General features: G+C 43.4%; 1 protein-coding gene across 8 annotated transcripts in view; it reads right to left on the reverse strand.

The window, feature by feature from the left end:
- CACNA1A (calcium voltage-gated channel subunit alpha1 A) overlaps positions 1-20118 on the reverse strand; it is a 340921-nt gene extending 320803 nt beyond the window's left edge. For 4 of the 8 annotated variants that reach the window (XM_067463749.1, XM_067463753.1, XM_067463750.1 and 1 more), the window contains exon 1: positions 19967-20117. The gene's annotated coding sequence lies outside the window, so the exon portion shown is untranslated. Of the gene's footprint in view, positions 1-19966 lie in introns of all 8 variants that reach the window. The other 4 variants (XM_067463748.1, XM_067463751.1, XM_067463752.1 and 1 more) reach the window with 3 other exon arrangements.
- Between the last annotated feature and the right edge of the window lie 2498 nt (positions 20119-22616).

Raw genomic sequence — 22616 nt, forward strand, 5'->3', positions numbered from 1 at the left:
GAAAGGTCAGAGCTTAGTCCATCCTGGGAGAACCTTAAAGAAGCACCAGCACCCTTGTTATCTCCACCATGAGCTGCTTCTGCCTTTTTTCAATGCCTGAGTGGGGAAATGGTGACAGTTGCATTTCCTGAGGTGGCATTGGTGGCTTTCACTGCTCCACAGAGTCTTAACTTATCCATGGATCATATCAAAATCCCTAATTTTGGCTCCCAAACCTGCCCTCGACTTACATGTGAGGTTGATTTACACATGAGTACATACTTACATGAGTAGATATGTACCAAGTGCATACCTAACAAGAAAGATCAAAAAGGAAAAAGAAAACTATTTACCAAGAAGTGAGCAGTAAAATCATAACAGTAATTCAACAAAGACAACCTTTATGGTAAACAAAAAAAATTCCCTTCAGTGTAACATAAAACGAATTAGGAAATGGTTAAAGCATAAGTATAATATTCTTACAAGAAACATTTTAGAAGGGGGAGATGAGCGAGGTCTTCTCTCATTCCTCTCTTGAACAGTAACTGTTCTGTCCCCCAATCTAACTCTCCTCAGGTGCTCTATTCTCACCAAGAACACCTGAAAACTCACAACAAAAGGTGTAACAGTAAACAAAAAGGAACTGAATTGTTTTGAAGATCAGCACCCTCACTCTTCCAAGGATTTGACCAACAATTGTTTTCTAGATGGAAGCTTAGAACTTGGGCTTCTCTCAGTTTCTTCCAAAGAGATCCTCTTTTTGCCTCTTTTATCTTTTGTTGTGATTTTACTTCTGTGAACACTTCCTATTTAAGTCTATCTTCTTATTCAAACTGTAGACTTGGTTCCTTAATAATTCAAACTTGTTTCTCCAAGTCTTAAACTTAGGCCTCTTCTACACTGCTTCATAATCCAGATTGCCAAAGCAGATAACCCACAATATCTGCTTTAAACTGGATTATGTGAGTCTATGCTGCCATGTAATCCAGTTCAAAGGAGATAATCTGGATTATTTGGAAATGTAGACGGGGTCTTCCAGTTAAAGGTTTCCTCAACCTTTAACTGGAAGATATTGCGGCCTCTAAGCTCCTTGGCACCATCAGAATGACTAGCTGCAAAGGAACTACTGTATGGAGAAGGGCTGCAACCTCCACCTCTAGGAGGGTTCTTAAAGGGACAGGCTCTAATTAAGATTCCCTCCATAAAGGACACTGTCAGAACAAAACAAATATGAAATTAATAGTAAAGGAAACAGAATTAAAAGTGCTGTATATTAACAAATTAAATGTAGAATTACTATTATTTTATGACTCTATGGAGAAAAGCTCATCTTAGTCCAAGAAAAATTAATTGGGATATACAGTAGTCACACCTGCAAAAATAAGTCAACCCTTTAATTGCTACTGCCCAAAGCTCTGTAAAGCTGGGAGGGTGGGGGGAGAGGGAAGTTGACAACCACAATTTTTTGCAGCCCATATGTCAATTTATACCAATTTATACCACTGAAATTGAAAAAAATTGAAAGGAATTCATAGAAATGAATTAAATAATTGCAGAAAAAATAGGTCTTATTAAGTGACAAAATGCCAAATACTTGCAGTGAGGCTCACTTCATAGCTATCCCAAAATGAAACTGAGATTGATTAAAAGTACAACAACAACAACAACAACAACAACATAATAATAAAACTTTATTTATACATTGCCACCATCTCCCGTAGGGATTCGGGATAGTTCACAAAACAGCACATAAAGGTGCCATACGCTATATGAACTAAAATACATCAATATATAAAATCAATAAGACATTGCATAAACCAGACATATAAACTGAATAAAAACAACCTCTAATAAAATAGAATAAATAAAATATGGCTATAACCATTGATTAAAATAATATTGACCAGTATAATTTGGATGATGAAGCAGAAGTCATGCTTATCAAGTTTGCATATGACACCAAGCTGGGAGAGATAGATGATACTCCAGATGACAGAATCAGAATCCAAAATGATCTTAACAGGTCTGACAGCTGGGCCAAAACTAACAAAATGAATTTCATCAGGGAGAAATGAATGTAACAAGAAAAAAAATAGGAGATGTAGAACTATGGGATGGTTGCACCTGGCTTGAAAATAATCCATATGAAAGGGATCTAGGAATGGGTTGCTGTGACCTCACAACCTCTGAGGATGCCTGTCATTGATGCAGGCGAAAGGTCAGGAGAGAATGCTTCTGGAACATGGCCACACAGCCTGGAAAAATCACAACAACCCAGCGATTCTGGCCATGAAAGCCTTCGACAATACATGGACCTAGGAATCTTAGTAGACCACAAGCTGAAAACAAGCCAACAGTGTAACATGATAGCTCAAAAAGTAAATGAGAATCTAGGCACTAGCAGCATCAATAGGAGTATATGACTTCCCTTGAGATCAAGGGAAGTCACAGACCCATTCTATCCTGCGTTGTTCAGACCTCACATGGAATACTGTGTCCAGTTCTCAGCACTACAATTCAAGAAAGATATTGACAAGCTAAAACATGTCCACAGGAAAGGCTACCAAAATGAGCAACTTAGGAAGCTGGGTAGGTTTGGTTTGGGGAAAAGAAGACTGAGGCCCCTTCCAACCAGCTGTATAAAATCCACATTGAACTGGGTTATATGGCAGTGTGGACTCAGATAATCCAGTTCAAAGCAGATATTGTGGACTATCTGCCTTGAAATTTCGGGTTATATGGCTGTGTGGAAGGGCCCTCAGAGGGGACATGATAGCTATGTTTACAGTAAATATTTGAAAGGGTGTACTGACAAAGGCTTCCATTGCCAAAATCACTGGGGTGTTGTGTGGTTTCCGAACTGTATAGCCCTGTTCTAGCAGCATTTTCTCTTGATGTTTCGCCAGTCATTGGGGAAAAAATGAACCAGTAGAGGATCCCTTCTGTGGGAAACCAGAGCATCTGGTTTCCACAGAAGGGATAAAGATATTTGATTCAATAGACATTTGGTTTTATTTGTAAACAAAAGCTTTTTACATGAAAAGCAACATAAAATGTTTACCCAGACTATTAAAAATGTATTGATGTTTTCATAGCAGTCAGTATTTGTTCAATCCTGTTAATGATGTTTTGCTGTTTTTCTGCCTCTTGTGTTTTTCTTTCATATTTGCATTAATTTATAATGTTAAAAACCCTAAAGGACAAGCTGAATGCCTAACAATGTAGAAAGGCCACGAATTCCATTCCTCATAAAGTCAGTTGCTGCCAGGCTAAACCCCCCTTCCCTTATAACAACTGCACATACGTCTAAAAAGAAGGAATAGGGAAGACAAGTATGACAACTGCAGCTGCTATGGGCTAGGAAAGAGATCTGAGGTCATGATGATAGAAAGCGCATTAATAAGACCTAAGCAAACACTGTTATCTGGCGTTCCAGATGCAGCATAAGGTAGAAGTACCTGGCATACATTCAAAACAAATCTTTAACAGTGTCTATGCCATGTGTCTATTCGTCTGTAAACATGGCAGGAAAAAAGAGGGACAAACAGTATTGACATGACAGAGAGTCACAAAGAGAGGAAAAAGTTGGGAGATTTTGGTAAACGGTTGTTAATAGGAGACTGAAGGAGACAGTCAGCACTGCCTGAATAATACAAAGAATGGAGGAAGGAAACCAGCACCCGGGGGGGGGGGGGATCTGAGTGTACAGAACAAATGAGAAAATACTTTGATTCCACTGATATAATATTTTAAGGATTGACTGAAAGCTTTTGAGTTACACAGAATATTTAAATATCCCAAAGAAGAAATCAAGGCAAGTACCTTGATTTCTTCTTTTTATTGGCTTTTAATTTGGTGTAATTCAACAGCTTGCTTTACAGCAAGCTTCCTGTTGTTTTCTTTTATATAGTGCCATCCATACATAAGATGATTTACACCAGGGTTTCTTAACCTTCTTAATGTTGCGACCCCTTAATACAGTTCCTCATGTTGTAATGACCCCCAACCATACAATTATTTTCATTGCTACTTCATAATTGTAATTTTGCTACTTTTAGGAATTGTAGTGTAAATATCTAATATGCAGGATGTATTTTCATTCACTGGGTCAAATTTGGCACAAATACCCGATGGGCCAAATTTGAATACTGGTGGGGTTGAGGGAATTCCTTTTGTCATTTGGGGGTTGTAGTTGCTAGGATTTATAGTTCACCTACAATCAAAGAACATTCTGAACTCCACCAATGATGGAATTGAACCAAACTTGGCACACAGAACTCCCGTGACTAACAGAAAATACTGGAAGGGTTTGATGGGCATTGACCTTGAGTTTTGGAGTTGTAGTTCACCTCCATCCAGACAGCACTGTGGACTCAGACAATGATGGATCTGGACCAAACCTGGCATGAATGCTCAATATGCCCAAACATGAACACTGGTGGAGTTTGGGGAAAATAGACCTTGAAATTTGTGAGTTGTGGTAGCTGGGATTTACAGTTCACCTACAATCAAAGAGCACTCTGAATCCCACCAATGATGAAACTGAACCAAACTTCCCACACAGAACCCCCATGGCCAACGGAAAATACAGTATTTTCTGATGGTCTTATGTGACCCCCCTGCCCCCCCCCCCTCATGACCCCCCCCCCCCGGGATCCTGACCCCCAGGTTGAGAAACTGATATACACAGTAAGGTAATAAGTGCAGCTTATGTTAAGTGTGTGTGTGTTTTTAAATTGTGCTTGGCACGCACCACTTTGTTTTTTCATGCAAAATGAATATGAAATTGTTGATCCATAAGGACAAAAAGAAGCCAACATTCAAAGCGGGACAAGTCACTCACACTGCATTTGTGGTATTTTGGTTAGCCACAACATAAGTACTGGCCACTTGTGGATTTGGGGGTTTTTTTCCCTAGGAAAAACACCAATATAAGGTCTCAGTTGATACTGGACCCTTCCACACAGCCATATAGCCCAGAATATCGAGGCAGAATAACCCACAATATCTGAGTCCACATTGCCATATATCCCAGTTCAAAGCAGATAATGTGGGATTTTATTCAGTTGTGTGGAAAGAGCCTTGGAGGAGGAGCTTCCTTTTCACCTGTTTCCCTTTCAAAACTAACCCAAAACTAACAATACGTGTTATTGTTTCCCTTTACACTGATGCAGCAAAAAGCACTTGGAGGGAAATGCGTATCTATCTACTCCCTACCCATCTACATCCAAAATACAGAAAAGAATGGATCAAACTTCCCTTTCCACACATAATTGTGCTGATCTGGATCAGGCCCCTGCCTCATTGATTCTTCTAAAAAAAGAAGAAGAAAAGGAGAAGCCAGCGCTGAACACCATTTGAAAAACATGTGATCCTAACGTTGCATGTACTTTGAGCCTGATGTGAGCAAAAGTGGCAGGTCCCTGCCCTGAGCAGTATGCAAACTAAATGTTGTACCAGACAGATAAGCGGCAGGAAAAGGTTTTGGACATATAATGGGGGAGAACAAGGGGGCAAAGTCAGTGGCACACCTACTAAATCTTTATTTCATCCAGATTGAGGACTAAGAATTCAGTCAAAGTCTTTACAGAAGAATTACAGTATGAAGAGAGAACTGAAGGAAGCAAGAGTTGTGCAATAGAAAGAGGTCAGGAGACGTAATCTCAGAATAAAAGGTTGTGAAATGACAGAACAGACCAATATACATTTAAGGTAGAGCTTTCCAGACATTTCATGTAGGTGACACACTTTTCAGACATGCGCTATTAAGCAACACAATAGTTCGGTTTTACTGGCAAACAGAGGTTAAATCAACCCCTAATATGAGATATGCACACATACATAAATTGTAATAATAAAATGCATGGGGACAAAACATATTTTATTAAAACTTTTTTATGTATATATATTAAAATCTATGATCTGTAAGATAACATATAACATGCATTTCCAAGATTTTTGTCATTTATGAATAACAATGTGTAAATATGTGTAAGAATTCTTTTAAAATCTACGTTCACACAACACACCTACAGACTGCAACCAACACAGAAATGTACACAGTGTAGATGACTCTGATGTAAGTGAACAGGCAACTGAAGGTGGTAGAATTAATTCTAGAAAGAAGGTCACGATCATAAGAGGAAATAATGACAGAAATGTATTTAGGTAGGGGCAGCATGCTTATTTGATGCTTCTTGAATAGTTTCTGGAAATGGCGCCTTACTTTTTAATAAAATAAATTACTAGCTTGTTAGTAATTACTGACTCATCAGTATAACTGAGGGCTCTTCCAGACAGGCCCTATATCCCAGGATCTAATCCCAGGTTTTCTGCGTTTAACTGGATTATACGAGTCCACACTGCTAGATAATCTGGAATAACAGAAAACCTGGGATCAGATCCTGGGATAAAGGGCCTTAAATGGCTATAATTCATAACCTTTGATCTTCACATTCAGTTTCATCCTGAATGCATTTTCGAAAAGAAGGTAGGAGTGGTTTTGCATGATATGCATAGAGAAGACATTGTGAAAGACACTTCTCTAATATAAAGAGCTGCAAAAAATGGCTGTTATAGATTAATGTCCTTGGAGATTAAAATATTTTTATATCAGGAAGTTCAGGACAAGTTGGAAAAAATAGAGACAATAACCCACCAGCTATCAATACAAACACATGGAAAATCTCCAGGGCAATGTAACAGGAAAGACTATTTACAGTATGAATGCTAAATCAAATCACTTAGCACCCACTGACAGGTACAGTTTTTTTTATTTCATGGAGGAAATCTAGACACACTCAGTAGAAGAGGTGGATTTGTCTCATTCTTTCTGTATCCCTGATATGTGAATAAGGTGTTCCCTGCACAGCTTATATCTGAAGTGTGCTATGACTCATTTATTTAAAAGATATTTGTCCCACGCACCTCAAAGGTTTAAAGCAAACAAGTCCAATAAGAATAATTCAGATTATCATTACAAATAATAAAACAAATAATAAAACTCCACAGCAAAATAAGAAATTGCCAATAAGGCAATGAAAAAGCGATATGTAAAACCACACACATACCATGCTGCCCTGAGTCCTCACGGAGACATGGGGTGGGATATAAATAAAGTTTTGTTGTCCTTGTTGTGCTGACACTCAAGCCTATATTCTACATTTTGACCCTCTCTGCAAGCAGTATAAAAGTGCAAGACATAGGTTGTCTAGACCTGTACAAAACTGCCTAGAGTCAACAAGATTTCTACAGACATTGACAAACATATTCTGCGCAAGATGCAAGCTGAAGAAAGGCACTGCTAACAAGATATATGAGAAGAACAACAGAAATGAAGCATTTGGCCATCATGGCAAGCAATGCTTTGAAAGGAATACTCATGAAAGAGAGAAAAAGAGAAGGAAAATTGTGAGGCCTTTTATAAAAACATTGTCAAATAATTCTAACAGTAAATCCAGCTGGGAACAATGTGCAGTGCTAATAGGTTCATGGCCAAAACGGACACACTACGAACAAGAAGGAATGTTATCAACATGCCAGGTGAGGATCCTTAAGTTTGCAAAGAGGGGAACTTCTACCCATTCACAGTGCAAATTACAATTAGTATACTGTGAGGCTCTGAAATGCTCAGTGTTAACTGGAGGTGAAATAGTAAAGCTGGAACTTGGAAGCAAGGAGAAAGTGAACGGAGATCATGGCTAGGATGCATCCAGAACAGGAAATGACTCAACTGGAGCATTTTATTGCCATATCCCATTTGCCTTATCTAATATCCCAGCTTTGGCTGTGTGGTCAAAACCTCACAGTCAGATTCCTTCTCTGCTCTGTACTTCTCCTGGACCCTCTCAATATGCAAGCGTTTGACATTCTTGTATGAATAGCCCAGTCCTTCCTACCCAATATCACCCCATTCCTCCCTAGGCTGAGTACAAGGTAACTCTGATGCATTCAGCTGGATAGTTCATTCAGGCATCTCTCCAGGGAAGAGACAGAGCTGACAGAGCTCTCATTGCTCATGGGGGCAACAAATACACAGTTGAGTTGTCATCAGCACGCTGATGATGATACTCAGCCCTGTGTTTAGCCTTAACATCCCCAAGCAGCTGTATTTAGATGTTGAACAACATGAGGGACATTGCATTTCAAGTCTCCTGGGAGTGACACATCAACATCCATCATCACCAATTAGCTCCGATCTTGTAGGTATGACTCAAACCGTTGATTGGCAGCTCTCATCACACCAGCAATGCCCCTGAACTCCTGTAGCATGTTCAAGTGTACCAAATGCTGTTTACTGCAAAAGTAAAGAGACCCCAATATTTCTGCACTCATCTACAGAACTACGCTCAGTCAGAGAAGTCCAGTCTCTGTGCCTTGCTGGCTGGTGAGAGTCTGGGAACTGTGGTCCAGATGAGAAACTTTTCTGACAGGAACACAAACCACATTTCTTCCAAAGTCATCCAGTTTACTAGTAAGAAAAATCATAGGAGAATGTATCTCTTTGAAGGTTTTCATTTAATATAGAGACAGGTGCTTGCCCTACCTAAAACTCTTCCTTCCAATGCGAGAAAGTACATTTTTTTCCTTTTGTGTTCAACAGGGCAAGGCTATTACAAGGGGGTTTCACAACAAAAAGTCTGGGCTCCCTCGTTTGAATGCAAATTGCTGGTGGGGGGGGGGGGGGGGGTTGGAAAGCAGTCAACCAGAATGAGATGCCACTGACAGGTCTACTTCTCCACATTATGATAACCTGGACTCCTTGTCCAGATAACAACAAAAAAGAAGTAAAAAGTGAGACAGCAGAGGATTAATCGAGACAATCCCTGCCAAATTAAAATGGTGATTGTGAAGAAGTAGTCTCAAGCCCAATAATGCTAATGCCAAATAACATACTTTAGTCTTTAAGATGCCACAAGCTTTTGTTGTTTATGCTACAACAGACTAATGCCACATCGGTAAAAAGAAAAGCCAGTTAAACCAATTCCAGCATATTTATAATCACCATTAACAAATCAGTTTCTATGGTTAAAGTGGATTAAAGTGTCTTTGCCTACCAAGCCGAAGCTCAACAAAGAAGATATAGAGAAAGTATTTCTCTGAACACTGAAACAATCAATAAGAAAACTTTAGGGAATTTCTGCCAAAAGAACCTCAGATGTTGGTTAGATAGAAAAAAGATGAATCGGCCCATGTGGGAAAACATATATTAGATAACTTTGTCCCAACTTGCATGGAATTGCAGGAATCAAGAATCTGAGTTGCATCCAGTTCAATGGTCATATTAACTACTGAACACAGGCCTAGACTTAAATCAAAGACTATAGCTAAAATATGATCTTTATAGTCAATGAAAAAATAGACTAATTGAGTCCAGTTTGGATTAGCAACTATCACACCAGACAAGTAGAATCAGGAAGTGAGCAAAGAAAGAGAGCAATGAAGGCAAGACAGCCTTGATTGCCTAAAAGGACATGGGGGGGGGGGGGGAATGTTAAAGGTTGGACAGTGCAGGAAATCTAGGTGCAACAGTGCTCGCTCAAAATATATGTGGCAGGGGACAAAGAGAAATAATAAGGAGGAGGAGGAAGAGGAGGCCTTCTGGAAGACATAGGTCTTTCATTGTATCTTAAATTTTGACTTCTCATTTAGCTGTTAAGAGACTCTCTGGCAGGTCATTTCTCGATGTGGGGCACCTGATAAAAGGTCCTCAGTGTGACGGTCACCACTGGGTTCTGGGTGGTTGGAGTAGACATCCCCCAGAGGACCTTAGTGTCTGGGAAGGATTAAACGGGAGACAGCCTGGACCCAAATCATGTAGGGCTTTAGCACTTTGTACTTTGACAAGAACTTAATTGGCAGTAAGTATAGTGATTGCAATATAGGTGTAATATGCTTGCTCCTAGCTGTACCAGTAACTAACTGGGCTGCCATGTTTTGAATTAACTGGAGTTTTCAAACTTGGTACAAAGGTAGACCAATGAAAAGTGCAATGTAGAAGTCCAACCTTGAGTTACCAGCACATGCACATGCAAGTCTTCCAATCCTAGGAAGGGATGCAGCTGACATATTAGTCAAAGCTGATAATAAGCATTCCTGACAATAAATCCATAGAAAGAAAGTGAAAAGGAAAGGAGGAATAGGGATGGCTGAAATGCATTTTTCAAAGGAAAACATGTCCAGGAACACTCTTCCCCAAAGGTTCACCACGTTCAAGGCTTTCCTCAAGAGGAAATCAGATATCAAGGCTACAAAGGAGATCACTTCACAAAACAAATCAACCTGTGTCTGCAAATAAATGAAGAGGAGTAAGAGGATAAAAATGAGCAAGGCAACAGAGTTTGCTTTGAACCTTCCTGTGCTAAAACCAGAAATGACCAACGATTTGGTTGAAGACAGGGCGGTAGCCAGAAAAAAATTCAGGGGGGGGTCTGGAAATTTCAGGGGGGTTTGAAACCTGCCTCCTAGCTCACACTGAAGCAAAGAGCACAGCAGGGGACAGATCAGCCTTCCATAGCCTGCAGCTCCGCCCCTGTCAACCACCTCCACCAAGTCTGGCCTCCTTAATGAGAGCATTCAACACCCCCCAATTTGGTTGCTTTGCTACATTGGCTATTGCTGCAAGTAATGACAGTGTGAATAGAATCATAGAATCATAGAATCAAAGAATCAAAGAATTGGAAGAGACCTCATGGGCCATCCAATCCAACCCCCTGCCAAGAAGAAGGAATATTGCATTCAAATCACCCCTGACAGATGGCCATCCAGCCTCTGTTTAAAAGCTTCCAAAGAAGGAGCCTCCACCACACTCCGGGGCAGAGAGTTCCACTGCTGAACAGCTCTCACAGTCAGGAAGTTCTTCCTCATGTTCAGATGAAATCTCCTCTCTTGTAGTTTGAAGCCATTGTTTCGCGTCCTAGTCTCCAGGGAAGCAGAAAACAAGCTTGCTCCCTCCTCCCTGTGGCTTCCTCTCACATATTTATACATGGCTATCATATCTCCTCTCAGCCTTCTCTTCTTTAGGCTAAACATGCCCAGCTCCTTAAGACACTCCTCATAGGGCTTGTTCTCCAGACCCTTGATCATTTTAGTCGCCCTCCTCTGGACACATTCCAGGTTGTCAATATCTCTCTTGAATTGTGGTGCCCAGAACTGGACACAATAAATTGTCAATATTTGCTTGAGATAGTGCTTGCAGTTCTGGGGGGACTCTTGATTTTTTGCATCTCATAGACTTAGCATGGGGATTTGGTTAACCAGTTAAAATTCATGAGTAAACCAGGGTTTTTTTTAAACCTGGAAAATTTCAGGGGTGGGGTGGAACCCCTACCCCCCACACCGCCCGGCTACAGGCCTGGTTGAAGATGAACCAACTTCAAACAATTCAGACAAATGCTCTGGTTTTGGGTTTTTTTTTTATTTTTTAGAAACTATAAAACATGGAAAGATGTTGCTTTGTTGAATTTACCCATCAATGCACATGGGTAAAACCGATTGCTAAGCCCTCCATCACAGGTGCCACAGCAATTCTGAATGCAAAACAGCATAACTGCTCTAAATTCCAAACTTTGGGTTGAAGGTCCCCTCTTAATGGTTGCAAACATCTACTAATATGTTTACGGAAAGCGGAGGTGATTCAGGAATGTGTACATACTTTATTTTCTCTACTAGTTTTCTAGTTTGCGCAATACAGAATGGACTTTGGAATTAAACATAGCACTTACCCAGAAACATGCCACAGAGAAAAACCAGGACATTTCTGACTGGACAAGATGAAACTGTGGTCAATATGGTGTGGACAGGCAAGAAGAAAAAATAAAAGTGCTAGCGAGGAAGAACGTGCATAAATATTTGTTTAAGGAGAAATGAATGTACTGTACTGAATTTAGTAAAGCCTCAAAACAAACAGAAAGGAAAAGTCCAGCTCAATAAATACAACATCTTCTCCTCTCTGCACATGTGTGTGCACATGCAGGTTAGTTAACATATAAATGCAGCATTATATAACACATTATTGTAAATTCAAAATGCCTTTATCTGGGAGTGCTCAAAATTACAGCTTTTTCTCCGAACAATGGCCACTGCATGACATTTGTTGTTCATTCTCCCTCCCAAAGCACATTCTAAATCAGGCCAAATCTCAGTTTCTTCATTTGGTCATTTTGAGCCAATCCACCTCACAGTCTAACCTACTTTACACATTTTTTTTCCCATTTGGATAATAATGAGGCTGGAGGAGAATGCACAATACTTTCAGCTCCAAATGATAAATGGAATAAAATTAGCTTTAAAATACTGTTGAAAAGAGTGGCATTTCAACAGCCTTTTAGAATGTCTCGCTTTGATAACAGCCCTGTTCACATTTATGTTGAAGTATCACTGAACTCACTCGGGCTTATTTCTGAGTAAATTTATATACTATTATTCTACTACTGTAAATTAAACACCACACTACTGAAAAAGACTCTGAAAACAAGCAAATCAAACATATATATATCCCTTAATCACAGGGAGGGCAATCCACGTATGGGAGAGATTGAGAGAAAGGCTTGTCTCCAGTTCTGCGTGTGTTCTGATTCAAAGGAGATTCCTTCAAGGACAACACTTCTTTAGTACCTTCCCCTGTACTGTGGGCCCTTGGTTTGGTTCCAGGACGACCCATGGATACCAACATTCATGGATATTCAACTCCAGTGCTGAAGTAAAATGGTGTCCCTTATTAAAAATGCCAAATCCAAGGTTTGCTTTTCTAGATTCCAAAAAAACCCCAAAACATTTTCAAGCCACTAATGGTTGTATCTGTGGATTCAGATCTGATGGAGCCAATTGCAGCCACACAGGCTTCAGATAGGTTTTTTGGGAGGAAAGCTAAAACAACATTCCCTGGCATCCACCCCTTACTGAAATCTACAAACCAGCAGATTTTGGCGAGGGATAGATGGCAATATCACCACTACATTTCCCCTTGGAGCCATGGAGGGCAGAGTAGCGATTATTTCAGCCACCATCCATTGCCCACTAAAGTCTGACTGAAATCATCACTTCTCCGCTCCCTGCAGTTTCAAGGAAGCCCCCCTCTCCCTCCCCCCCCCCCCCGGTTCCATGCTTGCGGCCTATATGTTGGCCTGGCCCCAGATATATTCATGTTTTTTCCACATTCATGGGGGGTACTCATCTCCTAACCCCCATGAATTTGGAAGGCTGACTGAATTTAGAAGACAGTATAAAACACGTGACCAAGAGGAGAAACTTGGAGTTTTTAAAAACAAGGACCTGGCAATGCAAGAGAGTTGGTGACACTGCGATTAGGGAATATGACAGTGAGATAGCAATCATAAAGCTCTTTGAGCTGTGCCGAAGATAGGTATCCACAAAAATCCTTGCAGAAATAAAGCATTTAGTTTCAAAGGTGCTGCTTAATTCCTTCATCCTTTCCACTTTCCTGGTACTTGTTAAACAGCCAAGGGCTGCCCCTAACAATTGAATTAGGTCACAGGTCAGCAAGAGTGAAAGATGCAGCCAGCCCTTCAAGACAAAAGGGAGATGCTGGACACATGGTGGTTACAGTAGTGCAAGCAGAGCTGTACTTCCCATGGCCACCAAATGAGCACACTGAGACCCACAGATGATGGGTACTATGACCAATGGTGTTGCCACTTGGGCCAGAATGAGGCTTCTGGGGCCTGCCACGTCTGATGGTGTTTATTCTAGCATCCATCCTATCTTCTCTGGTTTAAACATTTTACAAAGGTTGGTGCTGCCAAGCATGTACATTGTGCCAGATGCTTGTATCATTATTATGCTTTTTAAAAATCCCTTTCTATAGGGACAGAAATTATGTAGGCCTCCTGTTGTTGAATTGCAACCCTCTACAGTCTTAGCCAGTGTAAACAGTGGTGAGGGATGCTAGGAACTGAAAATCCAACAGCTTTCATCCAGAGCTGAAAATTACCTAGCTGCACTATAGAATATGAGAGACATACCTCAAAAATCAACAGTGCAGCTGAGCACCTTGGTAACTGTGCAGACACATGTTAGGGAGGCTATTTGGTAAGGGCTCAATGAAAGAAGCAGCCTGTTATGAAACAGGCATATAAGAAATGAACATAGAGTTTTCTGAATACCTGCTTACTAAGAGCCATTCTAGTGGCAGTAGTGACAACACTCAGCAGCCTCCAAGGTTTGTTTCTCTCCCACGCTTACACTCTGCAATATCCTAAATATTATAACCCTATAGTTTAACATTCAATCCTTGCCTCCAATTGCATTTGTCGGATCTCTAATGGGATTCTGCAAGCTGCATCTTTATAAAGTTGTCATTCTATGATAGCTCAGTTATAGCCTATGTTGTTCTGCCCCAGATAGCATTGTGAACTTTGACTGTTATTGTTAAACACTTAGGGACAGATTACCAATGACACTGTGCTGCCATGACAGCAAATTGTTTGTGCTTTATTCTACATGTCTGTGCTCTGAAGCAGAGATGGGCAGAATACCAAGTAAGACTAGTAGATCTCTGAATGGTTTGCAGTAGATTTCCAAAGCGTTCTGACTTTAACAAGAGCAAGGAAAGAACAAACAGTCATTCTTCTGGCTGCATATCTCTCAACATCTTACTCACAAGGTCTAGTCTAAGGTGTTTGGTTCCCAGGAAACAACAGATAATGATTATGTATTTGGATCTGGTTGATAAAAAAATAAAACCATGACAAACAAAATCACTATTTTAGACCTAAAGCCTGTCCACCACATCCATTTGCTGATATTTGGAAACACTATTCCATGTATCTTCCTAGGATTGCCTGGGAAATGCAAGGAATACAGCTTTGCCATACAGAATCGTGTAAGTTGAATTTTAGATGTTTCTGAATGTAAGGGACTTTACAAGGAAATGAAAGGCAGACCACCATATTGGACAATGTAGTCTAATATGTCCCAAGTAGAAAATGCAGTACCACTCAATTCCCTAGCTTCTCAGTTTGTGATGCTGCCAAACACAGGCCTACCTACATGTGAAATCTGACCTGCCTACCCATACCCAGGTTGCAAGTGAGTCACAGCAGAGTAAGATCATAATTTAGTCATAAATAAATATCTGGAAGAACTGTATTCAGTCCTCTCCAGTGCCATCACTTTCTCATGCAGCAGACTTCCTACCCTTGTAGCTTTTTGCCTAGGGAAAATACATAAAGTGTTAGCTCTTTTTAAAGCAGAGCTAGGCTGGAACATAATCACTTAGGCTCCTGAACTCCCACATCCCCATACCCTCTTTTTAATTGCACCCATGCAAATGACCGACAGTTATCCCTATGCATCCAGACGCCACCAAAGCATGCCTGGGGAAGCCAGTGATCTGAATGAATGTTTTGCTCCTGCCTATCATCCCATTAACAGAAAGTGTTGACATCTCCACACTTGGATCTCCCGGCAGCTGTGCCATAATGTACTTCCCACGCAGAACATTGCCTGCTGGGGTTTTCCTACAATGCTGTATCTTGCTTCACAATCAATATTCTCCTCAGACAGTAGTATGCCTTGCAAGTCCAGAGTAATATCTTGACAGGGCCTTGAACACAGTGTACCCTCCACTTCCTCCCAAGTGAAAGAAAGGAACTAGCCATGGCACAACTCATTTTGACAGAGCAAAGGGAACAGGGAGGCCAACCATGTTGTGTTTCACTACCTTCTGTTTCTTTGCCAGAGACAGGGAAATACTTCCATGGATCAGAGTGTCTCCCTCTCTAGGTATCGGGTCACAGCTCTTCCTTCAATTGCCTCCTCCAAAACCTCAGCTTCAGCATGAAAACGTTTCCTGAATTTCCAACAGTTTTACCTTCCTTCTTGCTGCTTCTAGCTATGCGTCTTCTACTACATTCTTACCATTGCTTTAATTAAACCCTACATCAGTCTTCGCCAACATGGTGCCCTCAGTACATTTTTGCATTTAAAGTCCAAGAATTCTTGAAAATTGGGATGTGGGTGCTGAAGTCCAAAACAATGGAGGCTGGGGTAAACTTTCCTACATTGCTTCTTGCCCAAACATGGAAGCACTTCAGCCGGGTAAGTGTGGTGCATATGGAGAATCAAACACACAACGGATGCTAAATACTAAGAGAAGAGCACTAATCTTCAACAGTAATAGTCTCTCTTGTGTACAGTTAGATGCACGTCCCTTTCTCTTTCTCCAGAGTCACCCAAACAAATCTCGGTCTTTGAAATACAGAACCAGGAAACAATATCTGGATAATTTCCCCTTTATTCCCACCTTGCTGAATCTGTCCCAGATCTCTCCTGAAAACTATTGATTCTGACAGTGAAGATAGAGGAGAGTGTCACACTATCCATAAGCTATTAGTTACTTCAGAAATTTGAGGCTGAAGGTTTAGATTCACAACGGAGCTGATGTAGGTTACAGTGGGCAACTGTACCTTGAGAAAACCCATATAGTGCAACTTGGAATTGTGTGTACCTCTCGGGATGTAGCGTAGGTCCTGATGAGCAACAATACCTTAAGAAAGTCTTGGCCAGTGTAGAAATGCTAAAGGAGAATTGGAGCTGAGGTTCAACTATGTTTGGGGTGTTGCACAATTCTTATCCTTGCTGTAAAGCCATCAGGGAATTCAATACAGGACTCTCATGCCTCACCTCAGCCCTCTATAACGTACTACAAACACAAAGACAAACAGACTGAGACATAGCTTTTATCCTAGAGCTGTGGCTATTTTGAACTCTATGGTTTTGCTCTGACGTAGTAGCACTGGGGGCTGTGGGGTGGTGGTTGTGGTGTAAAAAAATTGGTGTGTTGTTCAGTGGTATGTGCTGGGAAGGCATTCAATTTTGTTGTGCAATGACAATAAAACTATTCTGTTCTACACACAGCAGTCGTTACCATTTTCACCTATTACTGCCTTAAATCATCAGGTTGATTTATTTCATGTCAAAAGGGTTGTGTATAAAAGTATAAAATTGGTAAAAATAGGGGGTCACAGAAAGAGCCTCCTCAAAAACTGAGTAAATACAGTTGGGCATCTCCTGGGCAACATTTCTTGCAAACAGCTAATCTTTCCAATCCAAAAGCATTGCTTTTACACATTTTAAATAATCAAGTGAGGGATAATGTTAGTAACAATTAGTGACAGATATAGCACTGGCCCCCAAAAGGGATAATTTTCTTTCCTCTTTCAATAAACACAAAAAGAAACTCACCCAGAGAGCGATGAGAAGTAAATACACCTCCACTCACACTAATTGATGATGGGAACATGTTATTCTCCCAATGTTGTTGGACAGCAACTCTGAGAAGCCAACGCAATCAGTGGTGAAGAAGGCTAGGAGTTGTGATTCAACCAATCTGGAGGGTTACACATTACCTAGCCTTGATGTACTCCTTACTAGACATCTTGACTCCCAAACATTCATCTCCACAGTCCATAGTTTTGGACTTCTCAGCCTGAAATCCCACCAGTGCTGTACTAGAGCCTCATAATGTTGTGCTACTCAAGCTAAACGAGCAACGTGCTTCACAGTTTATGCCAAATCTCTCCACTCCCAGCTAGAGGCTAGAACCCAGCATTTAAGCACTGTGGTTGGGAACTGGAAAGCACTGAAGACACCTCTCCCCCTGATATATTGCCCTAACTGGGAGATGGTCCCCCATGAGTGCCAACTCAAAATCACGGTTCCTTATGGTAGACTTTACTGCAACTCCTAGTAAAGACCTCCAAATCCCCCCCCCCCAAAGTGAGAAAGAAAGTGGAATGTTATCCTGAAATAAGCCATTTTCTTATCATACTTGCAAGGTAAGATCTATTTGCATTGGCTTAGACCAACTGCATCACATAGCACTTGGTAAAGAGTGAGATTATATCATCCATGGTAAAGTGAGAGAGCATGAGTAGTACATACATTAATCTCACATCCATCTCTCTTTCTCACATACACACACATTCATTCACTTATTCACTCACTCCATCATTGCAGGTGTTGGTGACAGATGAGAGGATTCAGTTCAGCTCAATACCTCCTCAGGACCTAGACAGCTAGTGCTACTATCTTAAGTTACCTTCAAAGGACTACCCTAAAAGAATAGCATTTCCAGCCTATATGCAGTTGTTCACACCAAAACACCACCACCAAAACATCAGATGCAATGTGATCTGTGTGTGGACATTTCTCACTTCAGCAACTCCATCCATTGCCTAGGTTGTTGCCCTAACACAACCGACACAGCAATTTGGGACAAGAGAGGATTGTGTGAGTTCTCACGAACAAGCAAATCCCTTGAGAAGTGGGAAGAACAACAGGACAGCAAAATTCTGTTTCCATCATTCCTCTCCACCCCACCACCACCAAATCCTCTCACTCTGAGTCCGCGTGTGACCCTGGCCTGTACCAAATGCCCTCAGCTGCTGCCTCAGTGGGCAGCCCGTCCCCTCTCCCCATGTCAAAGGGCAAAGCCATCTCCTCAGCCGGAGTCTCTGAGCTGGCAGTTCTTTGGCCCTGAGCTCTGGCTGTTCTTGTTAGGCAGAAGCCAGAGACCTAAGGGGCACTTGGAAACCGCGTGCGCCGTGCCTGCTGGAGGCATCTGTTCCTCGGAGCAGACGGTGAGACAAAAATAATCCTCCATCTCACCATCTCCATCCGCCTGCCAAGGGTTCCTTGAAAGCCAGGCAGGCAGGAAGGCAGCCACTGACCCAAGTGAGCGGGAGCCAAAAAGGAAAAGGAGACCAGAGGTACGACTTTGCAAGTTTGGAGGGAGAGGACAGGGCTTTAGGAATCAGCTGGGCACACAGCCTTGTGCTTCCATCTGCTTCCCAGGTGAACGCTGGGCGATGCCCCTTGCATTGCTAGTGAGAAAGAAGGGGGGATAGTCAGCAGGGCAGGATGGAGAAGCAAGCAAATGTCAGAGCACTGCCTTGAGGGAAAAGTGGGGGACTCCCCTTGCCTTCAGTGCCAGCAGAGAGTCTGGAAGGGAGAAGCTCCCTTGGAGTTACTACCTGCATTGCAAGGCAGAAATGGAAATGGCAGGAGGCAGTAACAATAGATAGATAGATAGATAGATAGATAGATAGATAGATGACCATACAGCTCAAAAAAGGGAGCTCTTGGTGGTGCAATGGGTTAAACCACTGAGGTGCTAAACTTGTTGACCAAAAAGTCACAGGCTCGAATCTGGGGAGCAGTGTGAGCTTCTGCTGTTAGCCCCAGCTTCTGCCAACCTAGCAATTTGAAAACATGCAAATGTGAATAGATTTATATGTACCGCTCTGGCAGGAAGGTAACGGCACTCTGTGCAGTCATGACCTTGGAGGTGGCCATGGACAACGCCGGCTCGCCGGCTTAGAAATGGAGATGACCCCCAAAGTTGGACACGACTGGATTTAATGTCAGGGGAAAACCTTTACCTTGACCTACAGTTCAAAAAACTTGCAACAACCCTGTGATTCTGGCCATGAAAACCTTCAACGATACATGGATTGATAGATATTGAAGCACCAAAAGGGAGGGGGGAGCCCCAAGGTTCAGTCCAAATTTTCATTGAATATGACCAGGAAGCAGGCAAAATCATTCATCTTCCTATCGTTGAAACCCTCCAGGGCTCAGAGAGCTCACACCCTCTGAGGATGCCTGCCATGGATGCAGGCGAAACATCAGGAGAGAATGCTTCTAGAACATGGCCATAGAGCCCGAAATACCTACAACAACCCAGTGATTCCAACCATGAAAGCCTCCGACAATACCTCTAGGCAGAATTCTTCTCAGCCCAGGCATGAGAGCTGGCCCCCAAACCCAACGTGGTACCCTGTGGTGACTGATGGGGGAGGCAGCTCTGCCTCACCTGGGAGCCTCCTCCTCTGGAAGTCTGGCCAGGCGAAGTGGGGGGGGGGGGGAGTCTGGGGCTGTGCTGGGGGTCTGCTCCGCGGCCCCTCCCCGAGCCCAGGGGAAGGAAGGAAGGAAGGAAGGGTGGGTCCCGGCGCCTCGGGCTCACCTGTTCGCCTCCTCAGGGAAGAGGCAGCGGAGAGTGGAGGCGCCCAGCCGCGCCTGGCATCCTTCCCGGCCGAGTCTCCCGACGAGGCATCCAGGAGCGGCGCCGGCGCCTCCTCATCCGCGGACTGAGGGGGCAGGTAAAGGGGTGGGAGCAGGAGGGAGGCCCTACTGGAGATCGGGGGGCGGGGGGGGGCACGCCGAAGAGGCAGCCTCAGGGCATGGCGCTCCCCAGCACGACCAGCCCAAGAGGAGGCAGGGCTGGGGGCCAAGAAGGAGCAGGCAGGGAGCCAAGGGGAGGGGAAGGAGGAGAGGGGGGGGAGCGGGTGGGGTGGAGTGGGGGCACCCCCTTTTCCGGAGGGGCGAGGGGGAGAGCCTGTCACCAACTACTGAGGCTCCCACATGGCGCCTTGTGCTCCTGGAGCGGAGGAGGCGGGCAAGGGTCAGGGGACAGCCCAGGTCGGGCGCCCCGGGGGATCCGCAGACCCTCCCTCGCGCTCCCCGCGTCCTGCCCCTCCCTCCTCCTCCTTCTCCTCTCTCTCTCTCTCTCTCTCTCTCGCTCTCTTTTGCCGCTTTGGCGGCGCTGCCAGCCTCCGCTCTCCCCTCCCGCCTCCCTCCCTCCCTCCCTCCCTCCCTCCCTCCCTCCCTCCCTCCGCTTCGCACGTGGCTATTAAGGAGAAGGGGGGAGAGGGGAGGGGGACCCTGGCAGGAGCAGCCCGCCTTCCATTATTTATGCCGACAACAAATCCAAAACGGTCATTACACAGTGCAGCTGGGGAGGGGCACGCACACAGATGGAAAGAGGGGGAGGGAAGGGGGAAAGCCCCCCCCCTCCCCATGACTAACAGCTGCGGAGGGGAGGAGAGGCGGGGAGGAGGGAGCCTTTCCCCTCAGCAAAGTTCACACCAAATTCAAAGACAGTTGTGGCGAGAGGAGGAGAGGGTTTGCCCCACCTTGGAGAGGGCGGACCAGCCAGGTCAACGTGCACTTCGGGTGCCTCCTTTCCCTCTGGCCTTAGGTGGGAAAGGGCGGCGGGGGGAGGGGGGGAGAGATATGATCTCCCTTGCAGAATGGGACTGACACCTTCCTTGGAAGTAGCCCTCGAAGGGGCTGAAAGTCCTCTTCCTTCTCCTCCTTCTCCTCTTTCTCCTTCTCTTTCTTCTCCCTCTTCTCCTCCATCTCCCTTTCCTTCTTCTTCTCCCCCTTCTCCTTCTTCTCCTCCTTCTCTTCCTTTTCCTTCGTCTCCTTTTCCTTCTTCTCCCCCCCTCTCCTTCTCCTTCTTCTTATCTTTTTCTCCTTCTTCTCCTTCTCCTCCTCCTTTTTCTTCTCTTTTTTCTTCTCTTTTTCCTTCTCCTTCTTTCTCCTCCTCCTCCTCCTTCTTTTGCTTCCCCTTTCTCCTTCTTCTCCTCCTTCTCTTTTTCCTCCTCCTCCTCCTCCTCTTTTTCCTCCTCCTCCTTTTCTTTCTCCTTTTCCTTCTCCTCCTTCTCCTCTTTCCCCTCCTCCTCCTCTTCCTTTCCTTCTTTTCTTTCTTCTCCTCCTCCTCCTCCTTCCCCTCCTCCTTTTCCTTCTCTTCCTCCTCATTCTCCTTCTCCTTCTCTTCCTTCTCCTCTTCCTCCTTGTTTCCGCCTGCCAGTCTGCCATTGAGTCGTGTGGGGAGAAGTCCACCCCTGCCCGGGGGCTCCACTTGTTGCAAAGGAGAGCTGGAGGGAGGGTTGGCAGGGGCGGGTTTGTTTGGGCAGCCAGCCACTGACTGGGAAGCTCAGTGGGGTTTATTTCTGAGTAAGCAGGTATAAGAAGTATGATATCGGGTTTGTTCCTGTTTTCTGGCGAAGGCCTGGTTCTTGAATCCATTCAGAAAGGATGGCAGCAAAAGGGCAGTTGAAAGGCTTCGCTAGCGTGTATGCAAAGAGCTGTCCTGGGGCGAGGGGCTCCTGTTCTGAGAGGGGCTCAGTGTCTCTGAAGGACAAGAAATGGCCCTTGTGTGGAAAGAAACGGAGCCAAAGCAGTCTCCCTCCATTATATAATGCAGAACAGAAAGAGCCCCCAGTGTTCGTGGCTGGGTTTTTCAGTCTCCAGATTCAGAGTTGAATCAAGCTGAACTGAGAAAAGGAGGCAGCCATGGTTTTCCAACCCAATCAAGCCAGACCTAATTAAGTTTTATTTTTAAGTCAGTGACACAAATGATTATTATATGTGGAATCAAACTAGGACAAGAAATACAAAGACCTGGATTCAGAATTAGAGCCTCTGTCTGTAAAATGATGAGTGAGGTCTTTTACTAATCTAAATCCAGTTTTCTTCACTATGATTATATTTTCAAAGATGTTATTGCAACCAATGATGTGGACAATCTTGTGGAATAATCTCATGAAGCATGAAATACAGAATATAGAGTAGTCTCCTCCTCGATACTTTAGAGACCATTCGCTTTGCTGTAATTGTTCTAAAATCTGATGCACCATTTCCCATGTTATTTGCTATATGTTTTGTTGTAAAATGAAAATGAGAAGGTATGGGTCACTCACCAATTGGTCTGGGGCTTCTTTTTTCTCTGTAATGCTTAGTGGTAAGGTGCTTCCAGGTAACTTCTATGCAATAACACAGTTTCGTCTGCAAAAGTTTATGGAAGGTGCAGACACTGTCATCTTCAGTTT

Source organism: Anolis sagrei, chromosome 2 (assembly GCF_037176765.1).
Source record: "Anolis sagrei isolate rAnoSag1 chromosome 2, rAnoSag1.mat, whole genome shotgun sequence".
In the NCBI taxonomy this organism is placed as follows: Eukaryota; Metazoa; Chordata; class Lepidosauria; order Squamata; family Dactyloidae; genus Anolis; species Anolis sagrei.